At 43.5% G+C, this 17,750-nt stretch overlaps 1 protein-coding gene across 3 annotated transcripts in view; it reads right to left on the bottom strand.

Moving 5' to 3' along the window:
- The window catches only part of KCNJ15 (potassium inwardly rectifying channel subfamily J member 15), a 54,104-nt gene extending 44,876 nt beyond the window's left edge, over positions 1 to 9,228 (bottom strand). For 2 of the 3 annotated variants that reach the window (XM_068547083.1, XM_068547084.1), the window contains exons 1-2: positions 9,185 to 9,228; positions 8,814 to 9,006 (exon numbers count right to left, since the gene is read on the bottom strand). The gene's annotated coding sequence lies outside the window, so the exon portion shown is untranslated. Of the gene's footprint in view, positions 1 to 8,813; positions 9,058 to 9,184 lie in introns of those variants that run through there. The other variant, XM_068547086.1, reaches the window with a different exon arrangement.
- Between the last annotated feature and the right edge of the window lie 8,522 nt (positions 9,229 to 17,750).

Genomic DNA, 17,750 nt, shown 5'->3' with positions numbered 1-17,750 from the left:
TCCCACCTGTGTGTCTTGACACTCCCTCACTCCTGCCTAATTAGAGCGAGCCCAGAGGTCGTACCTTCTTAGTGCATCTCGTGTGTGTGTCTCTCTTTCCCTCTCTGCTGCCCTGCTCTGCTCCAACTCCCCAGTCCCTTTGCCCAGCCTCTCGAAATACCCTTCTGACAAGTCACATGATCTTCACTACTGGGCTGATATTCAAAAGTGCAGCTCAGGCAAAACCTTCAGGGACTCCTCATTGCTTATCAAACCCCAAACAGCCCTTCCCAACGAGCCTACCCTTAAGGCTCATCTCCCAGGGAGCAAAACTTCAGGGTGTGGCCTCTAGAGACCAATGGCCTCACTTCAAAGCCCAGGATCACACCGTCTGAAACCTGTGACTGTAAGCAAGTTACTGAACCTCTGCTCTCTGCTTTCCTCATCTCTAAAACAAGGCTAATAAGAAAGTCTCCCAGATAGGCAGTGGTTGTGAGGATTAAGACACAGCTGGAATGATCTGGCCTTTGGAGGGCACTCAGCAGTATCCACCATCATCAGCATCATCTAGATTCTCGTCATCACTCCCCGACTCCTTCTCTGCAGCACACTTAACCTTCTGCCCACTACAAGCCTCCCTGCCCTTTCCTTCCGGTGTACCTTTGTGCCTGCCATTCTCCTGACCTCTGATGGCTTCTCCTCCCCATCCTGATTTTCGAAGTCTTATTCATTCTCCAAGGTTCTCTCCAAGACCTTTCCCAACTGTCCCAAACAGATCTGATCTTTCCCTCTTTGACTCTCCTCAGACTTTTGTTAAGGTCTCATGTAATGCTCATCATATTCTGCCAGGCACCACAGCCGTTCATGTGTTTTGAGTATTTCTTACTATTTTTCCACCTGCATCCCCATCCACACCTCCTCCCAACGGTGGGATGGAGGTTCCTTGAGGTTAAAGACTAAGTCGTCTCCTCCTGCATCTTCTGAAACACAGCCTTCCAGCCTCTTGCAGAGCAAGCTGCCGGCACATGTGTACCAGGTAGAGAGAACTGAGGGTCAGAGCCTAACCAGCCAAATTCCTGACAGGAGTTGATTAAGAAACTCATTAAATATACATTTTGACCAATATAGCACTAGGAAGTCACAAACCGTTTCTTTGGATATTGAATACAAAACAAAGTGCTATGCAAAAAAGGCTAGTTAAGAGGCCATTCCCAGGATATTGGACTAGACAAGTTAAAATCCATAATTGTAAAATGTCTGTTTAACTATACAACCCTAGTGCAGCCTCAGACTCCGAAACACCACGTACTGGCATCCACTACTCCTAGTCGGCATGAAATGCATTTGATTGTAATCACAGAAAAGTGGCTCTTATAAATTTTAGTCCTATAATATTTCATCTTTAAAATGGGCAAATCTTAGAAAATTCTCTTCATCTTAAAATTTAAAACACATTGTGAGCCAAATACCCTCATTGCCGCAGGTATGCTAACACAGACTGTATCTAAACATAGCATTTGAGGGAGACTGAAATGATGTGAATTCCCTTGTCTCCTGGATGGGTCACGCCATGGATCAAATCACTCTTTCCTCCTCAAGACTGCAGTGAATTCTTTCATTCCTTTATTTTCTTCTCCAGGATCAAACATTCAGGCCACACCAAACCCTGCTGGCTCTGCATTCACTTTTTCTGTTTTATTTCCATTTCCCTCTTTCCAAAATACTCTGCATGTTTCCTATTTTCCCTCCGTGGGGTTCACACAACTACTACATTGTAGGTAATTGGTGGCCTGTTTCTTCTCACTCATACAAATATGTCTCCCTCCTTAAGAGCCCCCTTTAAGTGATTCTAACAGCCAATCTATCACTTTGTAATGGTCATCAAGGGAGAAAATGCACTAGTCAGGAGTTTTCAGATACATGTATTTTCAAAACACTTCACATACAAAGTCCTATGCTCTATGTTTGCAGGATGGGATGGATGTAGGTCACGGTTCAACTGAAGATGTAATTACAGCAGAAATTTTGCCTCGGTGTCAATGCATGTTGATTCAACAAGCATTGCCTAAGGAATTATTTGGGCCAAGCTCTGGGAGCACAGAGGAAGAATCAGGTAAAATCTCCATTGACATTGAGCTTACAACCCAGTAGGGGAGAGAGACAAGTAGACAGGTGATTGCAAAGTAGGACCAAGTGGGATGAACCAGCTACATCCTGATGGAGAAAGTTTATAACCTCACTTACAGACAATTAAATTATAGAAATAGTGAGAAAAAGAAAAAAAGAAAAAGATCTCGAGAGGCAGAATTAACATTGTCTTTTAAAAGAATTATAAAATATGGTGCACATAAAACTAGATTCAAGGAGTGCCTAATTGATTTCCAGGGTCAAATATGAAGCATATTTTAAAACATACATTGAATTCTAAAGTCACAAACAAGATTCCACTGCTGTGGGTCAGGGTACATTAATTTGTGGTTTTAAAAAATAGATTAAAACTCATATAAGTAAATGATTTCATCAAATTACTTCTTTGAGGCTTACTCTTACTTTTCTTTTCCATCTACTTTTAATTAGTATTGTATTTGTGTGAGGGTATGTGGATGGGTCTTTGTAAATTCACTTGAATCCTTTTGGGAATAAGATGTACATAAAGAAACAAAGAGGCAAAAAGGAAATAAATTATTTGCAGCTGACTGTGGGTGGCCACTTTTGCAATACCAAAGGCTGGCCAGTCACCTATAGGTCCCAAAAGTACAACTCACAGCCAAGTGGAGTATAAAACTCGTAACATGTTCTTTTCTTGGAGTATGTGAAAACTTTCCAATCAGAGCCTGCAAAAGTGTCCTCCATGGGGTTGCATGAAGTATTAGTCAGAGGAGTGAATAATAGTTACAAGGAGGCGGCAGGAGGCGGCAGACAGTTTTGTAGTCCAGCATGGTTTAAACAACTTGGGATTCAAAGTTAAAGGATATCTTTGCTGCTGGATTTCTTAGACTTTTTAATATGGTAATGATAACTGGGACATTCCAAGAGGGAGTTCTAGACTATGACAGATTTCCCAAACCTATCAGAGTATAGACCTTCTTATTTCCTGTAGGGCAAGAATTACACAGAACTCTCCTCAGGACCACTTGCTGGCCAGCAGAGCTTCCCAGGAGAGATGCTGCTTTACTGTCAAACTTGATTGTGTTTTGGGATGCTCCCTTCAGCCTTCTGGCTAGGGGATTGCTCCTGCCCCTGGACCCCTAAGACAAGAAGTAGAGGGCCAGCTTCCAAGGGGTCTTCCCCCAGTTCCCAAGAGATTGAGTCATGAAGGCACTGGAGTGGAGCCCTCAGTCCCCTCACCTCCCCATGCCAGTAGGGATCAGGTGGGTTGTGGTGCTAAGAGGTGAAACCCTGAGTGTTCCTTGATCAGATTATCATGACATCCGTGTGGACAATAATTGAGTCACGTGAATATGATACCCACCTCCTTTGTTAAAGGGTGATGCTAAGATCATTGTCACCATGGCAACACTGTTTAGAGGGCAATTTTTTGTACACTTAATCTTTACTATGGACCTTAAGTGTAAATTACAGATTTGAAATTTACTAAGCAAGACAAGATGTTGAAGATAACGCAGCATTGTATTGTGACATTGTTGGCGTTGGAATATTTCCTCTATACCTACACAGTTAGTGTCATTATTAACGTTATGGCTAAATACACATCCACGCTGCCTTTGTTAGTTGCATATATATGTCTGCATGTGATGTAGCTCACTATTGGTTTATACATAAATTCTTTCCATGGACTTTTGAAAATAGGATGAGGACAGGGCAGGTTCTCGTTCCTTAGTATTTACAGAATTCTTGATAAAGGAGCCAGGCGCTCCTGGGCTCATATGTAATATTTTTAACTTGTAGCAGGTATGTGGGGATAGGATTGGTAGGAAAAGTAGAGATGATGTCAAATTTCATGATATTTCAAAGCAAATGATAAGCTTCTCAAATGTATTCTTGGAAGGTAGGGCTAGACAAAGGGGTAACTCAGGAAGTAAGAAAGCCAGATTCATTCGGGGAGCCAACCTTGCATTCTTTGGCAGGAGACTAGGATGAGCAAGATACCAATCTGCAATATTTGAAGACATAAATATCACTGAGTGAGAGCATTATTTGGCCTGGTAGGCATGAGTTTAGCCAGCATTCATACTGAGAAATGACACTGATAACTGCGATTGGAACTGGAAACAGCACTCATAGAAATAGAAGAGGCTGTCCCTTGCCAGACACATAGCTATTTCGCTGGGCAAGGCCTCAAGCCTATTAAAAGAGAAGTGTGCTCTTGATGCCTTTAATATCTTTCTAGGTTCTAGGCCCACGACTAGCGCGAAGTTCTTCGCTTTTTAACTTGAGGACTTTTCAAATCGAAAAAGTGTACCATGAATTTCAGTTCCCACATACTCTGCTGTAGGAGTTCTGATAGCATCTTACCATTAGCATCTTGCCACTGGGTAGTTATGACCTAACGTTTTGACCACAGTACAAGGATCTACATTTCACAGCGTTGTGCCAGTGAAATGAGAAATGTTCTAAGTATCACCCACATCAGTCTTCCATATATCACCAATCATTAGATGTGTATAAGCACAATTATTTGATATTTTCACTTATCAGTTTTCAGAGTTACTTAGAGGGCAGCCAACAGCTAAAATTTACATAAATTAATTCAACCATTCCTTCAGGAAACAAGTATTGGGCCTTTATTACGTAGGACACAGAGTGGATTTGTCATGAAGTTAATGAAATGCAAGCTTCAGGGCTCCTCCCTTGCACCAACCTTCTCCAAAGCTTTGTACCTAATTTTATAGTCATAATTTTGCATTCCTTTTCCTTAAAGAGGGCTCTTAAAATTGCATAATCTTCAAGCGCCATAAAATCTTGATCGGCCTCTGGTCCCGGCACTGGAGAAAACTCACAAGAAGTTATCAGTCCCACAGCAGGGCAACTTCGGCTGAAACAAGATGTGGATTGAAACCCAAACCCAAACCTGGGCCCTGAGAACTGGATCCTTTTCTGCAGTGTTCCTCCTCTGAGCCACTTCTTTTGTATTCATTCCGATGGCCCTGACAGTGACTGAGGGTTAGTGTGATTTGTAATCCCAGGGTCACAGTCAGGCCATGGATGTCATTTCCCTGAACTCGTAACCCTGAATGGGAACCTAAGTAGCCAATGCAGCCATGTGGCCACAGATCAGCCCACCATGGAAGGAACTGCTTGCTTTGTTTAATGTGGATCAATACACTTCTAGATTGCTCTGAATCTGAGCTGTAGGGTCATGCGGAAGAACAAAACAAAACTGTGCTTATTCTATTGCTAATTCCTTTCAACTGCCCCTCTGGGTCCTCAGCCCCCAGGTAACACAAGCATGCTCTTCTACTTCACTGTTTCCTATGGACAGGTTCCTACGGACAAGTGTGTTTTGGTACCACAAATCAACACCTTGTCCTTCTCGTGTACCTTCTGATTCCGTGAGCCTGGTCAGGCAACCCTAGTTCATCTTCAGATCATGACTGAAATATCTGGAATTCTGTGTTATAGAATTTTAGGTGTGGGAGCGCAGACTATTCTGGAATTAGGCCAGGTGTGAATTTCTAAAGTCCAGTTGGATTGCAGTGACTGTTGGCTTATGAATCCTTTCACCAGGTAAGTCACGGTACCAAATGAAGGGAAGGCAGGTATACAGACCCCCTCACAAGCTCTGACTTTTGTTTATGAGAAAAGCAGAAATGTTTTTGGTTAAAAAGCCCTGGGAATACAGTGGGAATTTCTACGTGGACTCAGCTGCACTGTGAGCAGAGGTGCCCACATCACTGTCTGCATTGGCCCAAGGAGCATTTTGCAGGGAGGGCAGATTTTCAGATTCCTCTTTCTTGCTTTGTCTTTTACCAGGAACGTCTATGTGCTCTTTTTTTTTTCCCCCCCTTTTATCTTAACAAAGTAATGCTTAGCAAATAAAACTTCTTTCCCAGAACCTTTGCTTTTAGACTTTAAGTTATTTTCTCTTCTCTCAATTCTCCATTTCAAGGTGGGGAAGTGGGCTGCCCTTAGTTCCTTTAGCTGTGGGAAGGTTCGGCACTTCTGGAGCTGCTCCTTCTGGCTGCACAGTGCTTTCTCTGTCTGTAAAACTGGCAGCAGGTGGCCACCTGAGCGGCAGCAAAGAGCCAGGTGTTTGGGGTCAGATCTGCCCCCTTCCATGGCACTGCATCCTGGAGGGGCACAGAGCAAGCCCCCCACACACCCGCCTTGGATCGCTTTGCTCCTCTGCTCTCCCTGTACCCAGCCCGGCCACTCCAGTTGCACCCAAGCCCCACTCCCAAGGTGCGTCTACAAGATGAAGGTGAAGGGCAGGAGAGAGGAGAATGAAGAATCACCCGTCTGACATGCATCTTTCACTTACCCATTAATAAGCAATACACGCTTCTTTGCAAGCATGGAAGCTAAGATTAACTCTGGCCATAGCTTTCTGACTATTTTTGGAGCAGAATTCTTTTTACTTGAAAGAAGAATTGAAACAGCACAATTGGAGACACCTGATTTACTCTGGTGTGACGTGCTTGAATGGTTGCAGGGGAGAAGACGGTAGCTGAATTCCTTACAGAGTAAAGGCTGAAGGGCATGACTAAGGAGCTTTATATGCCTTAAACAAGCCTTCCCTGGGGCTGGTCATCAGCAGCTCTAGCATGCTTACGGTTCCTTCTGCGGACTCCTGTGCTGGTCCCAAGATTCTGATGCGTCCACCAGGCAAATACTCTCCACAAACATCTCTGGACTCTGAAGCAGAGTCAGGAAGGAAGTCAGCGGGCTGCCCCGTGTCTCTGACAGATGAGAGGGGGTGTGGCAGGAAAGGAGATTTCAAATGCTTGACATTTAGTGATTAAGTCCGAAAATGTTTGTCTTTGATGCCTAAAGCCACACATTGGTGGCTCTTCTCGTACAAAGCACGTTGTCATTCAGGTACATAATTACACACACACACACACACACACACACACCCAAACGAGAAAGTTCAGCCCTTTTAAGATTTCCTTCACACAAGGGCAGAGCGAGAGTAGAAAGATCCAGCAGACCTGCTTCTGTCAGCTCTCCAGGACCGCGGGCGTGGGAAGCCTGGGGTCTCGCTCTGTCTCTTTCCCCCCAAACACGGGCTGTCTGCACCGGTTCTAAGTGTCAGGAGAGGAAATTGGGGAAATAGCACTTTCCGTAAAATGACCACAACGGTTGATGGGAAGAAGGAGTGATGAGAGGGTGGGAGGAGTTTTTAAAAATGTGTTTTCCTTAAGCAACCAGAATCACCAAATTCAGCTAAGTCTATTTCTAGAAAACCCCCAAACTACTTAGGCACTTATTTAATTCAGTGAGGACCTGTCAGCCCCGTTATTTGATTAGCGTTTCTGAGATATGACTGGTGATTTGGTGAAACTCTTCTACTTTCCAGACGTTTGCAAAGACTTGTCATACGACTTCTGGGTTGCTCCCTGCCTGGCCATTTACTGTATTTATCACTAGGGAAGGAAGAAAACTGCTAAAAAAAAAAAAAAAAAAAAAAACCTGTGGAAAACAGTGCTGAGGGGAGATGTGTGTAAGGTAAGCGCTTGGTTGTCATAAAATGATGGCATTTAAAAATGCATGATAGTTGTATTTGACTCTTCTCTTTTGATTTTTAGGACAATTTTAAATTGAAAGAATTTATCACCTAAGGCTATTGTAGATCATTACATATTTGTTTTAACATTTATGAGAGAGGACAGAATGGAATAGGATCTAGGATTAGCAGCTGTGTGTGTGTGAGTGTGATTTTGAGGTTTCAAAAAAAGAACTTCAAGAATCACTTGTAATTTTTTTTTCAAAATCCTTCCTTTAGATAAACAAACAAACAAAAAGATTAAGATATTTTCTGATAAGACGAAATAAATCTAAAGATTTGAATTGAGTAGGACTAATTTTGGTCTTTAATTTTGCCAAGTTGAACATCGCATTTGTTGTAAGTTTCCTAACCTGTGACTTAAAGAAATCATGAGGTCAAGAGACTTCTGTTGAACAGCACATTCTTATTTCCTTCAGGCAACTAAATGCGGAAGTGCAGAGAGGAGATAAAAAACTAGCTTCACAGGAACAATGTGGAAATTTCACCCAGAATAACATTGATTAACTGAGAACCTTCTAGACCCCCATGAATTATACACAGGTTATAAAACGCATTAGCCATGGGTTGTGAACCAGGTTCCTAATGTTTCCAAAGTCAGAATTGTTTACATTCCTTATACCTACCACGGAAAACTTACATTACTTTTTTCTTATAAGGATAGGTAACAGATTTTAAAATATTCCGGCGAGGTTTCGCCTTACGCCAACCTAAACTGATTTCTCCACCGACTAAGGAAAATAACTGCTGAAGAACAACGCAAAAAAACCATGTAATCACTAAAAATCAATAACAAACTTGCTCTCACAGACACTAGGAGAAAGAAACACTTGCAAACAGAGTAATTCTTCTCCCTCCATCTAGATCACTTACACCCACAGCAAACAAGACAACATCTGGATGTTGTTTTACAGGCATGAATAAAGCTTTTTTTTTTTTTTTTTTTTGCCCCATCATTAAGTAAAAACCCGTTTTCCACCGGCAAACAGCACTTGTAAATTCCCCCAGATAAGCCTGGAAGTCTTGAAGGATTTAAGTCAGTTTCAAAAGAATCACAACATTTTCATTACCTTTCGAAGTAAAGTTTTTCAGAAATCCCTCCAGCGAGCAGCATGGTCCAGAATTGACCTAAGCCTGTGCCTCTTACCTGCGAGGACTGGTGAATGCAGGCGCCTGGCTAGATGTGAGGTTACGAAAAGGCGAGGAGATGAGCCTTCCACGCAGGTCGCCTTGGGAAGCCTAGGTCTTCAGGTTCTCTCAGAATGAAGAAAACGCTCTCGCTGTGCACAGTCAGTCAAAAACAAGTTGGTACAAGTCGGAGTAGGATTTACCTGAAGGAACTGAAGAGAGAAAGAAAGAGATTGGGAGAGATTGGGCGGAGGGAGGGAGGAACGGGAAAGGAGGGAGGGAGGGAGGGAGGGAGGGAGGGAGGGAAGGAGAGAAAGTGAGAGAGAGAGAGAGAGGAATCTGAGAAAGGAGACCATGATGTCAGCAGTGTGTCTTAGGGAATCTACAGACCAGCAAAATATTCTGATGGACACCCAGTTCTGAGTTCTCCAAACACCTGCATAAAAAAAAAAACAAAACTAATGCCCTTTTAAAGAATGCCAGTTAATCTTTAAGAAACTTTGGCCACTCTTATCACAGCCTTTTTAAAGGTCCCTTTGCGGAAATAAACTATAAATAAATAACCAGATTATACTTTCTAACAAGCTCTGCTTCACCTCCTGTTCTCTCCTCCTCTTCCCTCTCCCCACTCCAGGTGAATATTAACAAAAATCCTTCCTCCTGGGAAAATCAGGATGAACCCATATAGATAATACATATATCAAATATATGTATAAGCAAACATCGCAGAGGGACACTATGTTTTTAATTCAATCTCCTTCTGGCTGTACTGATTTGTTTCTATAGCCTTTGTTTTCCCTGATCAAAAAACGTAACAAGGTGGATAGATATGGGTAAAATCGAGTTCTTCCACAGCATGGAAATTGGGAATGAGATTCCGTGTTAGAATCATCCCAGCGTTGGTCCACAGAGTCTAGCACTTTTATGAGAAATGGTCCGAACTCTGGAATACATTTGTGTGTCCTTCCTACACCAAGCAGTTTCTTGCAGCCATCATGCCAAGGGACGCCAGTCCACAGCCCTTGCCAGTCACCAGCTGTCCTGTGGCCAGAGTAGACCCTGGTAAACCCTAAGGGAGAAGATGCCCACAGGCACTTTCCCTAATGAGATCCCCTGCACTGGTCCAGAGGCAACACCTTGGTGGGAAGCAAAGACTCTCTGTCACCATGGAGATGATGAGACATTCACACAGTCCCTTACACAGACACCTGGGCAGGGCCAGGGTGCTGCAGCTGCTTCACGTTGGAGGGAACAGGGAGTGAGTTGATTTGTTGGAAGAAAATGTTATGTCTGCTTTCCTGAGTTTTGGGTTCCACGCTCCTGTGCATCCCTTCTCCTTGACCCTGGGTTCAGCTGCAGCTGTTCTGGGGCCTTGAACTAATTGAAGGCAGGAAAGCCTGAGGAGTTATTCTGCTTTTGGGGGGGAAGGTCTGAGACCTCCCCATTTTCTCCTACTTCCTCCCCTGATCCCAAGCCCAGGTATAAATCATTCCCTGCCCCTGATTCCCCAGTGAGAACATGCACCAGTCCCCATCCTTTTGTCTTTTTCTTTCCCATGAAGCAATGGTTTCCTCTTCTGCTGGGAAGAGTGCAGTGGCCCCTGAGAGAAGACCCTGGGCTCCCAGAGGCTCAGGACTTGAAGAAGCCACATAAGTCCACACCTCTTCAAGCTGGTGGTCTTCCTCCAGATCCATAGAATCAGATAGATCTCATGCGAGGGAAGGTATTATAAAAGTCCCATATAAAATAGGTAAACACAGAGATAGAGAAAAAAAAAAAGGGGAAATGCAGCATTCAAGATCTGACCATATCCCACCCCAGATGATTTGCACAAGCTGTTCCCTCTGCCTGGAATGTTTTTCTTCAGTTCTTCATTCACCTGCTCAACCCCTCATCACCATTCAGGTTTAGCCCAAGTGGTACCTCTTCATCTCCTGTGGTTCCAATCCAACTCTGTACCTCAACTTTCCCTCTCACTTTGTATGTCACTTAGCACTGTCTAAATTGTCCTCTTTATCATTTACTGTCTGTGCTCCTTTTCAGAGCTTTACCACGCCTGTCTGGTTTGCTACATGTTCCTGGAGGGACACCTGACACATAATAGACCCTTAAAAAATTGTCAAGAAGATCGATGAACGATTATAAATGGATGGTATGGCTTGTTACAAGTGAACTTTAATTCTTATTTTTAATGCATATTTCCCGTTTCAGCTTTTATTAGTAAACTAACATTTGAATGTTCTTTCTCAATTTATAAAGCTCTTTCAGAAATGTGATTAATTGGATGCTCAGACCCAAAGGCATAATTAGTTGCATTTTAAGGGTGAGGAAGTGGAAGCCAGAGAGGCTGAGTGATTTCCTCAAAGTCACAGAGCTCGAAAGAGGTGGGCTGAGGCTCAAAACAGCTCTTCTCACACTCAGTCCATGCATTTTTCATTAGGCTCCATTTTTCTCAAATTGTTCTATTGTGGGCATACATGTGCATGTGTAGATTCCTTTGAGTATCAAGCAACACACTGCATGAATTATAATCGCAGACTAACCGCCTGGCAAGCTGCAGTTCTTGCAGGGCCATACACAGCAGAGCTTGGGTTCATTCATCACACAGTCTTTACAAATGATGAAAGAAGAAAGTGAGTCCAAAGTAGTATGAACACACGAAATAATTTAAATGTTAAGACAATACTCTCAGAGAAGACCATAATTCAAAAGGGCACATGCACCCCAATGTTCACTGCAGCACTATTTACAATAGCCAGGTCATGGAAGCAACCTAAATGCCTGTCGGCAGACGAATAGATAAAGACGTTGTGGTACATATATACAATGGAATATTACTCAGCCATAAAAAGGAACAAAACTGGGTCCTTTGTAGAGTCGTGGATGGACGTAGAGACTGTCATACAGAGTGAAGTAAGTCAGAAAGAGGAAAACAAATGTCGAATATTAATGCATATATGTGGAATCTAGAAAAATGGTAGAGATGAACCGGTGTGCAAGGCAGAAATAGAGACATAGATGTAGAGAACAAACATATGGACACCAAGGGGAGACGAGGGGGCAGGGTGGTGGTGGGATGAATTGGGAGATTGGGATTGACATGTATACACTAATATGTATAAAATAGATTAATAAGAACCTGCTGTATAAAAATAAATAAATTAAATTAAAAAAAACAATAAAGGAGGCAACTTTCACACACACACACACACACAAAGACAATACTCTTCTCACTTTGGTAATGTTAACCTGTTTTTGTTCTTTTTCATTTGAGGATATATCGATAATCAGACGGTGTTGTAGATCTGATAGAATTCACAAAAGAAGGTAAGGCATTATAAACACATGATTAAAGAGTTGAGAGGTGAGTGGGAGAATTCTAGAATCAGCATCCATGAGATTTCTGCCACAGGGGACAGATTTTATGCTGCATGTTTTAATAACTGGATGATCCATGTAAGTATTTCTGGAAATTTCTGAGGGTAAATGAGGGGAATAAGGCAAACTATTAATCTTGACAAAACATTTTTTGTCACCCCATCTCCCTCCCATCCAGTGAGCAAAAGTTTTTTCACAATCTGGTTCTAAGGAGTAGATTCTGCAATCTACCATATAAAATTTCTTCAAAGAACACGGCTAATCATTTTGTAATGGAAGATGGTCAGTGTTATTGATCTTTTAGCCTAATATAAAAAAATAACATGAATCACTGCTCAGTAAATCATCTTTCTCTCTTTCTTCCCACTTAACTGAAAGCAAGACTCTTGTAAATGTCAAATTTGAAAAGAATATACATCTAAAGTCTGGATTTTTAATCAAAGTTCTAAAAAGATGTTTGAAAACTGGGCAGAAGAGATCACAAGAACCAGCTTTTTTGAAAGAATCATTTCCTGAGAATAATTTCCTACAAAGAAAAAAAAAAAAAAAAAAACAGGCTGTTTTGCTTCTAATTTTCATCTTGGCTTGAATCGAGACATTAAAAACCTTGAAGTGTGATGAGAGGAAAAAATACACATTTTTACCTTTGACTACATCTATTTAAGTTGGGTTAGATATGGAACTATTTATGGAGGGTTATGTCAGTTTTTAAAGCTTCTCGAAACCTCCGATGGCCCCAGCCGCTTAAAGCATCCTCTACGGGCTCGCCAGGATTTGGGCAGTTGCCTCCAGTTTGCCTCCGCAATCCCCATCAGAGGTTTGTAAAATGTCCTCTTGGAAGGTAAGTGAGCCGTGGAGGATGAGGGATGTCCATTTCAATCATTTCAAGACTCTGCAGGCCAGAGGCGGGGACCTGCTTGCCTTTGGCCTTTCCAGCGAGAAGCTTGTCTTAGAAAACCATCAAGTTGGAATCCTGTCTTGAAGTAGGCACTCTAGAAGCAGATGTTGAGACAAGGTTGCACATGCAATTTATTAAAGAAGGATTCCTCTGAGTGGGGGAAGCCAGTTGGGGGTAGGGAAGAAGTCAAGTGAGGGTGAGATTTCAGGCCAAGGCCAGTTCCCTGCCTGATTCTGGAGGGAGTTCTGGAGTAAAAGTAGTAAGGGTGCTGGGTACTGGGTGATTAGGTAATGGGGGTTTCATGCTCTTGCCCCAGTCAGCCTTTGCTAGGAGTAGGAGTGGCAGGGCATGCAGTCTCCCAAGTGCTCTGGCTTTTCTGAATCTGCAAAGAAAAGGCTCCCACGGTCCAAGGGCAGGCTTACGCAGATGGCAGTAGGAGCTCCATGCCATCAGAAGTAATACACACAGAAGTGTAGGAACGGGCACCCATGAGCAGTGAAGGAGATCCAAGAGGATCTGGGCAGACAACCAACCACATTGGCTAAAATCGCTAATCCTGTGAATGCTGGAATGATTCTCTTCCACTGGTACAGCTTCTCCCCCTTACCATGGCCCCCTCACTCCCTCACCATCTCCCGCCCTCCTCCACCACTACAGCAAGTTCCCAACCAAAATAAAATTGGGGATCTCAGCACTAACTCTGGAATTTGATTTAAGAGGCACATAGCCTTACTGTGCCCAAGGTCAGTTACTCAAAGTGCCAGGAGGACCCCAGCAGGGCCTTCTATTACTAATAGAAGCCTTTATTATGGATATCACGTTGGTTTAATTTGATTCGCAACTACATTGGGTGCCTTCTCTTTGCCACAATCTCTGCACTGGAGTAAATTACAGTTCAGCAGATAGATGGGCATAGCTGACTGCAATGCAGTGTCATAAGTGCTATATGATCAAAATACTCTAGAAGCCCATAGGAAGGGCAGTGAACTCTGCCTGGGAGTTCAAAGGTCGGCTTCCAGAAGAGGGAACAGTTAAGTTCAACTGGCAAGATTTCCATAGGTGGAGCCAAAGAAGAGTTGTGCACATTCCAGGAAAAAGAAACAGAACAAATAATGGTGAAGAGTAAAAAAGCCAAGAGAGCTGAAGCTTAACAATGGCGGAGCCTGACAGCGCAGCTCTACACTTAGACTCCCAGAGTTTAGACGGCATGAACCAAGAAAAATACTTCAGGGCTTCCCTGGTGGCGCAGTGGTTGGGAGTCTGCCTGCCAATGCAGGGGACACGGGTTCGGGCCCTGGTCTGGGAAGATCCCACATGCCGCGGAGCAACTGGGCCCGTGCGCCACAATTACTGAGCCTGCGCGTCTGGAGCCTGTGCTCCGCAACAAGAGAGGCCGCGATAGTGAGAGGCCCGCGCACAGCGATGAAGAGTGGCCCCCGCTTGCTGCAACTGGAGAAAGCCCTCGCACAGAAACGAAGACCCAACACAGCCATAAATAAATAAATAAATAAATAAATAAATAAATAAATAAATAAACTACATTCCTTAAAAAAAAAAAGAAAAATACTTCGGTTACATTACCATTAAGGGGGTTTCATTAAGTAGGAAAGAATATAGGTCAAATTTGCCTTAGTATGGCCGCATGGGATAGGAAGTTACACTACTTTGAAGAACATCAGAACACTAAAAGCCACATTTTGTTTGCTAACATTAACATTTTTTGAATATCATTCATTTTTAAACTGAGAAATCAGAACCCAAATGTGTTCTTTCTCATGTCTGCCTTCCATTCAGACTTTTAAGTCACCAAGCAGAAATTAGCTTGCCTGCAAATTTCATTTCATCAAGGCAACTCACCAGCTCTCCACGCCTCCCCCATATGTATAAGTGGCTCCTCTCTCCCCTCGGCAACCTCGCCTCTCCCACCCGACAGCTTTCTCCCACTCAGCATCTCCTCGGCATGGCTGGGCTCTGAGGGAGAAGGAAACTTTCATGAATGGCTATGTTCCAGAAAGTGAGCAATAAGAAGAATCACAAAGGCTTAGTTAGAGCTTGAAGGAGCCTAGAAATCACCCTGTTCAGTTTCGTAATGTTTCTATTTAAGACACTGAAAACCAGAGAGTGACTTTCACAGCGTCTACAGAGCCTGGAACCCAAAAATCTGTGTCGACATCTCATGAAAGGTTCTCGTACACTTTACTGTGCTCTGCTAAGCTAGTCCCTACGTTGACATATGTGTGTACCCATATCGTTTTCAAGTGCCCAAAACCTATGTAAAAGTTTGTATTGATGTAAAAAGAGCTGTGAGTGTCAGGGTGGGGCTTTCAGGATGTGACAGCAAGCTACCTGACTGTCTCACTCTCTCCCCCAGATTTGGCTGATGGACTTCAGCCAATGAAGTTTTAGTAGAACAGTAAAAATAATTACTCCAAAGCCTCAGGCATGAGAAGCCCTCTTAGTGGATACTACGCCAGATTAGGTGAGAAAGAGAACAGTATCCCCAGGCATTTAACCCAAAGTAGAAGCACAGCCATCCTTTGCTTTTGGTGCTTGAGTGGCTGATCATTGAAGGTACTTGGAACATCTCTGAAGACTTTGAGGGCTCACTCCCAGGACATTTTCATTTTGCCTGGTGAAGATGCTGATGGGTTCTAGCCTTCCCTCCCTCTTCGCTCACCCTTCCCATAGCAGGTCATGTGGTCAAAACATCGTCCCTGCTGTGTTAACTTCTTCCCGCTGTCAGTTTGCCTCAACCCAGAACTCAAAGGCCACTTAATGTTTTTCCTGACTGAAGGTTCAGATGCGTAAGTGTGTGCCCCTCTCCTGTTAGACAGAATCATGTCCACAGATGCCTAGTTTTAGGGCATTATTTAGGGTGAGGAATGTGGCTGTTCTGTGAAAGATCTGAGAGATTTTAAAATTATCAGCAACAAATTCTGACCGGGAGCTTAAGAAGCCAACTATTTAAGTCACAGGGGCCACCACTGAACACATAAGGCCAGGTAACTATCTTCCCAGGATCCTAATAGAAAAGCTGGCCTTATGGGTGAGCTGGCTTTTAAAAGTTTCCCAGCCCTGGGGCTTCCCTGGTGGTGCAGTGGTTGAGAATCCGCCTGCCAGTGCAGGGGACACGGGTTCGAGCCCTGGTCTGGGAAGATCCCACATGCCGCAGAGCAACTAGGCCCGTGAGCCACAATTACTGAGCCTGTGCGTCTGGAGCTTGTGCTCCGCAACAAGAGAGGCCGCGACAGTGAGAGGCCCGCGCACCACGATGAAGAATGGCCCCCGCTCGCCGCAACTAGAGAAAGCCCTCGCACAGAAACGAAGACCCAACACAGCCAAAAATAAATAAATAAATAAATAAAAATAAAAAAAAAAAAGAAGTAGGGATGGTCACGGCTGGGCCACCCAGCCTCACGTTCTAAAAAAAAAAAAAAAGTTTCCCAGCCCTTGTGGCAAGGCCAGTTATTCCTGTTGGGCTGAAGGAAGATGTCTTGCAAAGAACAGGTGAGTGTCCCTCCCTGAATTAGTTAAAAGTGCATATGCTCTTGAACTTGTTTCCACCTATTGGTTTCTAAACCGGGTCCTATAGGACAAAGCCCTCAGGCTCCAGCTGGCAGGTCATCTGCCTGTGGACTCTTCCAGCAGGTCCCCAAGTACCTGTCTCCTCTTGCCCCTCGTGGTTCCCAGGGCATCTCCTGCTGGAGGTTTCTCCATCTTTCCACCACTATTCCCAACTAAAAAGAATTCCTCCTCTGGAAAACATTGAGGCTGTTTTAGGGCTTTCTCACATTCTTCTTCAATGGGATGGCACAAAAATTATCCCCAAATGGAAGAGTAACTTAATAGAAGTGTTACCTCCAAGTGATTCCTCTGTAGGGTGATGAGCCGGCCTGGTTTTCCCGTGACTGCCCCAGTATTAGCTCTGAAAGTCTTGTGTCATGGGACATCACTTGGTCCTAGACAAACTGTGATGGTTGGTCACCCTACTTCTCTGTCTCCAGCTCTTTTGTAGGCAACTGTCACATTTTAACACTTAAAACATTTTTGTTTAATTTTTAAGTGTGAATATAGGCATGATTTCCTAATTTGTTAGCACCAACTGGACATTTGTTAGGGCATATGTAAAATCCGATTTTGTCAAATGGGAAGATGTATACTTAAAAAGTTAGACACAGGAAATGCTCAACACTCTGTACAGAGGCTGGTCACCTTCCTTTAAACCTCCCCTAAAGTTTGTTGGCAATTTCAGGTCCCCACCCACAGCGTGGCTTGGGAGTCGGTGGGTTGCAAAGCACCACTGACATTAATCCAATGGTGATCCAGCTTCCTCTTGCCTCATTCAAATTGGACATTGTTGCTTTAGCTGTTGTTGGTGCAACCTTACGCTGAATGTTAAATACACACCTTTTGTTCCTGGTTCACTTCAGACCCACCTTACTAAGTGACCTGTTCTGTGGCAATTTCCATCAATGAAATGTATATGATAATGACTGTTTTTCGCTGTTGACAACATGGCTGGTAAATAAGAACACAACACCTACAGGGTAGTTTCCATTTCCAGGCTACTGCATCCAGAATCATCCCTCCTTCCTTACAAAACCTAACCGTGTCATTCATCTGGCCACATGTTACCTGCTGGCTTGAATTGAGTCACCTCTTCTATTTCTGTCTTATTGT

This window comes from Eschrichtius robustus, chromosome 6 (genome assembly GCF_028021215.1).
Source record: "Eschrichtius robustus isolate mEscRob2 chromosome 6, mEscRob2.pri, whole genome shotgun sequence".
Lineage (NCBI taxonomy): Eukaryota > Metazoa > Chordata > Mammalia > Artiodactyla > Eschrichtiidae > Eschrichtius > Eschrichtius robustus.
The sequence above is the reverse complement of the archived record's forward strand: the minus strand, read 5'-3'. Positions and strand labels throughout refer to the sequence as shown.